A 7,461-nucleotide genomic window follows, 5' to 3' on the forward strand; every position below is an offset into this window, starting at 1 on the left:
GTGAGTTGTGGCATAGAAGATTGGGTCACTTGCACCATAGGGATTTGAAGATCATGCAACAAATTTATACAGGACTTCTCAAGGGTACATTAGAGTAGAGAGGCACATGCAGAGGGTACACATTTGGGAAGTACTCCAAAGATTCCTTTCATGATAAATATAATCGAGCGCAAGCGATCCTTGATAGAGTTCACTCAAATGCATGTGGACTGTTCTCGACAACATCTACGACTAAGCACAGGTATTATGTAATATTTGTTGATGATTTTTATCGTAAGTGCTAGATTTTATTCATGTAGAAGAAAGATCAACCATTCGCTAAATTTTTTGAATTTAAAGCACTTGTTGAGAAAGATATTAGCAGGAAAGTTAAAGCTCTCAGAAGAAATAATGGTGGAGAATATGTGCCCAATGAATTCAAGAACTTCTGTGCATAAAAAAGAATTCGACAGGAATTAATAGCACCTCATAACCCACAGCAGAATGGGGTGGCTGAAAGGAAGAACATAAGTATTGTGGGAGCTGCACGGATGATGTTACATGATCAGGGCCTATCGTTGCACTTGTGGGCTGAAGCATGCAACACAAATATTTATTTCCAGAACAAAAAACCTCATTGAATTCTTAGGATGTGTACACTAGAAGAAGATTTTTTAGGTAAGAAAACAGATGCGGCACACTTCAGGATCTTTGGTTCATTAGTCTACTATCATGTTGTCAAGGATGCACATAAAAATCTAGAGCCAACAACTGAGTTGGGTATATTTGTTGGGTACACTGATACACCTCAAAAATATTCGGTGTACTGCCATCCAACATGATGACAATGGTTCGTAGATATATGAAGTTCGATGAAGAGAAGGCCATGAGATGTTCCCTTGAGAGGGAGCTTCAGTTACATGCAGATGAGGAGTTTTTAGCTCCAAAGGAGGAACCTTAGGAAGATGTGGAGTAGCCACATGCAGAGAAGTAGAGTGGAAGAAACCACTCATGCAAAGACTTCTAGAGATGGAAGGAAGCACACTAGAGAGGCTTCAAATTGATGCATGATGCTAGAGAGAATAAGGGAGCACCCACATCACAACATACGGAGGAAGTCACTAGATCGGTACACTAGCTACATGGTTCTTATGAGAGAGATTGTAAAGGTTGAGTCATCCTCATTCAAGGAAGCAATGCAACAACCAGTATGGCTTGATTCCATGGTTGAGGAGTATAAATCCATTATCAGAAACAGTGTTTGGGAAGTAGTCCCAAGACCAACAGATAAGTCAGTGGTGAGTTCTAGATGGCTTTACAAGGTAAAGCAAGCAATAGATGGGAGTGTGGATAAAAAAAAGGCCAGATTTGTGGCTAGAGGGTTCTCTTAGGTGGAGGGAATTGATTAGGATGAGAACTTTGCTCTAGTAGAAAGGTACTCTTCAATTAGATATATTCTAGCACTATTAGCACATATGGGATGGAAGATAAATCATATGGATGAGAGGACAATATTCCTCAACAGTATGATTGAAAAAGAGGTGTATATTGAGCATACTGAAGGATTTGAAGCCTTCAACAAAGATTCATATGTGTGCAGACTCAAGTGAGCACTATATGGGCTAAAACAAGCACCCCGTGCTTGGTACACTAGGATTGACAACTATTTCACTAGCTTGGGCTTCATGAAAAGTGAAGCAGATGCGAACCTTTACCATATTGTGGTTGAAGGTAAATTTTTGATTATAGTATTATATGTCAATGATTTTATTCTAACAGGTGACGAGAAGCTGATAAAATATTGCAAAGAGGATCTTGCAAGAGAATTTGAGATGAAGGACCTGGGGCTCATGCATTACTTTCTTGGTATGGAAGTATGGAAAGGAGGTGAGGAACTGTTTGTCTCCTAGGACAAGTATGTCAACGAGATACTAAAAAAGTTCCACATGGATATCAACAAACCATGGAGACTCTTTTAGCAGGTAATTGGAGGAATGAAGATGCTACTTTAGATGAAGTAGTGGAGGCTACTATTTATAGAAAACTTATGGGTTCACTTATGTATTTGGTGAACACACAACCAGACATGTGCTTTGTAGTTAATTAGCTTAGTCAAGCCATGGTGAAGCCAATCAAAATTTATTGGAGGCATATAAACATGTGTTGAGATACCTCAGAGGCACCACTCAGTTTGGTCTTTGGTACAAATGCACAAAGGGAGTGAAGATTCAAGGCTTCACAGATGTAGATTGGGTAAGGAGTCCATTCGACATAAAGAGCACACCAGGGGGAATCTTCAATATTGGGTCAAAAACAATTTCTTGGTACAATAGGAAGTAGAGATCAATTTCACTCAGTTCGGTAGAAGCACAATACATGGATGCTATTCAAGCAACTTGTGAGGCTATTTGGATGAGGAAGATCCTTGTCGGGTTATTTGGTTAGCAGATGTATCCTACAATGATTTATTGTGACAATCAAAGTTGTATCAAACTCTTGGAGAATCCAATTTTTCATGATCGGTCCAAGCATATCGACATCCAGTATCACCATCTACGAGATTGTGTGCAGAGGAGAATCATGTTGTTGGAGTACATTTCTACAGAGGAGAAATATGCATATATTTTTACAAAAAGCATTTTCAAGATGCAAATTTGAGTTTCACAGAGGCAAAATTAGGGTAGCAGATAATCCCTTTCTTTTTGAAAGGGAGTGTTGAAAATGCAACAAGAAAATCCTAATTTAATTTTGTCCTTGAATTAAATTGTCATTCCACATCTCATGGAAACTTTTAATAGTTAACTAAGTTAATTTGAATTAGTTGGATCAACTAATTTGAGTTTAGGGTCTAACTAGAGCGATGTAGAGTGTCTCCTACTTTTTAGGAGCCCTAGGTGAGTTTATTTTGAGTTGTAATTATTTAATTCAGTTTAACTGAGTTAAATTCAGTTAAACTAGTTCCAACTGATGGAGGAATTGGTGGGAGATCTAGTAGTGGGGTGTAACATGTAGTAGTGGGGTGTAACCAACACTGGTCAACTAGTAAACTAAAGATTCACTCATAATTAACTCATGCATGCAAGATCAGAGAAAGACCCAGTTGACATTGGAGTTCAGGGACAATGTACTATTAATTGTATAATCATCTGAATTATATAGGTGGTGCATGCAATCAGAGGAAGGCTTATGAGGATTGCGCAATTCATATTTGTGGAATTTCCCAATTAAATATGGACTAATTTCCTAGGAGACTACTTGAGGAAATAAGAGCTTGGTAGGCAGTAGAACTGGCTAACTATTGGCTTGAGCTTGTGTGGGAAGCAGTGAAATAGATAGAGATAATGTAGAGGTTTCTCGGGCTTGAGCAAAGCATTGTAATCTTCTCATTTTTTTTGATTAATACAATATGCATATAGAGGGGGTTTCAGCTGTAGTTTTCCCCTGAAAATTATTGTGTTATATGTGATTGAATTCTTTCTCTTTTATGCTTCATGATTTCATTGATCGTTTATTATTTCTGCTGATGAGTAGAGTATATTCAAGTTAATTGTTTTAACATATTACAATCTGCAGTTTGAATCTACAAGGAATTTCTACAAGAACATCATGCATGAAAACTACTCTAAGCTCCATATTAAAAGTACTTTCAACCCTTCATTTTTTCACAGTGTTTGCCACTCCCTTTGAATGACGACCTTCAAACTCTCATGCAAGCAAGTTTCTAAGCCACCTTTCTAGTAGTGGTACTATACCACATAGGAAAAACAATAATACTCTCCACATTGGATCCCAAAATACACATTTATGTCCTTTCCCAATAGGCCCAATGTTAAATCGATAATAAATCAAGTGCTTTAGAGCTTTAATATTCTTATTTGCTGCATAAGCCGATACTTGTAACGATACATAGCAGTTAACTACCCTACATGTGGAAATGTATATTATAACCCATATTCCAACTTGAAAGCATCTACATTTCCTAGTCAAAATTGGATATTTGCATCGACAACTAGTTTTTCTACTCGTAAAATTTCATGACATAAATGGAAAGCATTTCTAAAACATGACTTCTTACGCTACTTCGTTGTGAGTGTCTTCACAGGCTTCAGATTGAAATTGTAATCAAGATCAAAATAATTCAAGTTCTTTCAGTGAACAAGAAGATTCAACATATAGTGACATTGTCTGCAAACTTGAAGCCCACCTTTTGCCCAATCTAGCTCAGTTTTATGGAAAAAATTGGTTGCTTGTATGGAGCGAAACAAGTATTTCTTCTTTGGATCCTTTGGAGGCTTGTGATAAAGTTCATTCAACACATAACATTTTAGGAGCTTTTGATAGCTCACATGAACCTTCATTGGATATGTGGGAGGATTGCATGACATGAAACATTCAAGTAATCAAATCCATGGCACATGCAAAACAAAATTAACGAACATGAATATGTGTCATGCATTAGAAAAATGCATACCAATGTTCCTTGTACCAATAAAGAACAAGAGGAATATCTTCCACTCTTTGCATAAAACTTGATCACATATTGAATGGGAATGGAGAAAACAATAATGAAATACTAGCAACTGTTGTATCTGTGTAAAGTGGTGTATTATGCAACAAAGGTTCCACACCTTTTAGAACAAAAAAATCATTGTCATCATCCTCCTCATAAGTTTTCCTCTCACGATGATTAGTCTTATGAAAAGAAATTGGATGAATCAGAGGATCAAAATAAAATGTTGGTAAATCTAGATCTTCAGTTTTTATGTACATCACCATGGCACTGTGATAAACACAAATCTTAACTTTCCTAGGCCTTCTTTTGTAGAGATGAAGAAATGCAATTCTATACTATGTCTGACGTGGAGAGTGTTAGGGTCTTATGATTTTTGACGTCAAATGTATTTGACTTATTCATTCATTTCCGGTTTTTGAATAAGTTAAGCCTATGAAATCTGCTACTACCATAGCCTCAAAGGTCATTGTTCAACATTCTTGAGTTTTTGTCATAAAGGTTCACCAAAATCATGGAGTGTCAAGTTAATGGGAGTCATGGTCGTTGCGCAACCGCTGCACAAAATGACCTTTTTTAGCCATCAGTTTGAAACACTTATTACTACCGCATGGAGCTAAATTTAAAAGGAAATGAAAGAGGCTTTTATTAAGAACAACCCAAACCACAATAACCTCTTCCAGTTTCTACACAGGTGTCATAGATCAGGAGTTTCGAATGGATATTTAAGGCCTAGTTTTCATACTGTGTAATTTCCTGTTTTAATAAAGATTTTTTAGAACTGTTTTTGAGGAGATGGGGAAGAATTTGAAGAAAATGAGAGAGGTTTTTCTTAAAAACAAGTTCATACAAGAAAACCTATCTCATATTTTATACAGGTGCTACCATTTGGGATTTACATGTTTTACTTGGAGACCCGTTTTTACAATTTCTTGCTGTGAGAATTATGAAGTTTTTTGAAATTCGATTTGTGAATTTGAACTTTTGAAAGGTTTGAGACATTAGATGGGTCCTACTCCAACTCATTATATTTATACCTTGCTATTGTGATGCTAGCTATAAAGATAAGATTAATGGATGGGCCATTAGCTAGAAGATAGGATAGTATGATAAGATCTAAGTGAGTTTTTGTTTTTTTTTTTCCACTAAAAGAAAAAGACAGCAGATATGTTTAAGTTACTACTTTTGTAATAAATTCGACCCACCTCATGGATCAAAGATTCATTGTATTTGGAGATGGTATTTTTGGAGGTTGTAAGGCTATTTAATGCCAAATGTTTCAAGCTAGAAAGGGTTGGTTGGTTGTTGATTGATTAGTGCTGGAAGCAAAGACTTGTATTTTGTCTTTTCAATTATTTCTTAAGTGAATAGAAGAAGTCCGTGGGTATTTTGGCCAGGGATTCTCGGGTCAGATATTTGTTGGTATGTGTGTTTTCTCTGTTATTGTTATTACTTATGTTTCTGTGATACTAAGATAGTTCTTCATGCTCAAATAAGAGAATTTGCAGAATTCACTTTGTGCTTTGCTTTGTATCTGCTGAACATTCATGTATCTCTTGTTCTTCTAAAGGAAATTTGAATTCATCCTAGTTTGATGCTCATCTTGTCATCTCTGATGTTATATTCATCCATTACTACAATGAAATTTGTTAATTACCAATAGAGCTGCCTATCTTTCCCCCGCTCAAGATATCATCATTATCCCTTATTCACTTGAATCATCAAAAAATATTTGCTTGTTCAAAGTGGGTTTTCCTTCCTTCACTCACCTTCAAGCCACCACTTAAAATTATCCTTTGATCATCATAGCTAGCCTGAAATCCAAAATACTTAGCCAATTCATTGACTGAAATCATATAGAGAGAGCCCTCTTTGAAGCTAGAAGGGCTAGAATCTAGATTACAAGTGGTTTGTGGTTAACTCTGGGTTTCCTTCCAACAACATAAGGAAATTATAGAGTGCTAACACAGAGCAGATAATACGCTTATTAATATCATTGAAATCATTCTAGTCTTCATCACCCTTCTCCATATCTCGGTACAAAGGCTCAAACTTTGGTCTTCCTGTTGTTAAAATAGACATGTCAATAAAATTATGAACTTGATTACAACAATAACAATTATGACAAGAGAAAAGAAATAGACGAACAAAGATTGAAACAAAAAAATTTCTCGGCATAGACTTCATAATACCTATTATGCACATGTTTAATGTTTTTTTTGTGTAAAATGACTCCATATAAAAGAGATAGAAATATTTTTTAACACTCAAGTCAAAAAGTGGTTTTCCTGTGAGACGACGCAAAGTTGCCATGATGGGAAGTGATAACTTCCACCTTACACCTTTCCATTTATGCTCATTAATGATGATATTTATACTCATAAGCCTCTCATGCATGATGATGACACATACTGATAAGTTAGATTTGAATAAGGATAGATGCAAATTTTGAAAAGAGAAAAGTTTGTTTCATACCTGTTAATGAAAAAGGATTAGTTGAAAGAAAGGAAAGTTGAATAATTAGTCAACAAGAGTTCAAAATAGGATAAAGGACCCAAAAGTGTCCAATTCTCATTTCCAACAAGTTTTGATGAAATTGAGCCCAAAAAAAAAGCACTATGAACAAGTTTAATATTAAACCTTGCTGCAGATTTTAGAGCAAAGTAGAGCATGATATTTTCATCCTATACATACAAATATGAAACAACAACACTCTCTGTAACCCTCCTCCCACATCTACCCAAGTAATCGACCAACTAGGGTAAACATGTGACAAAGAGTTACTATGATATGATTCAACTCCCCATGTGTCAGTTAAGGAAGTGGAACTGATGGGACACACTACATAAACCTTCCAGGCATACTGCAGGACCCCCAAGAACCATCCAAACCTTCCGAGTGACTAGTCCCTAAGACAAAATGACCTTTTACTGCATTAAACCCTAAGTCACTCCCACAACATGGTCATGATT

General features: G+C 36.1%; 1 pseudogene; it reads right to left on the reverse strand.

The window, feature by feature from the left end:
- Nucleotides 1-3,531: 3,531 nt before the first annotated feature.
- On the reverse strand, nt 3,532-6,886 carry LOC149200020 (pre-mRNA-processing-splicing factor 8A-like; annotated as a pseudogene).
- Between the last annotated feature and the right edge of the window lie 575 nt (nt 6,887-7,461).

The sequence above is a fragment of the Pinus tabuliformis genome, chromosome 2_1 (assembly GCF_031772625.1).
Source record: "Pinus tabuliformis cultivar Carrire ecotype Pingquan chromosome 2_1, CPIR1, whole genome shotgun sequence".
In the NCBI taxonomy this organism is placed as follows: Eukaryota; Viridiplantae; Streptophyta; class Pinopsida; order Pinales; family Pinaceae; genus Pinus; species Pinus tabuliformis.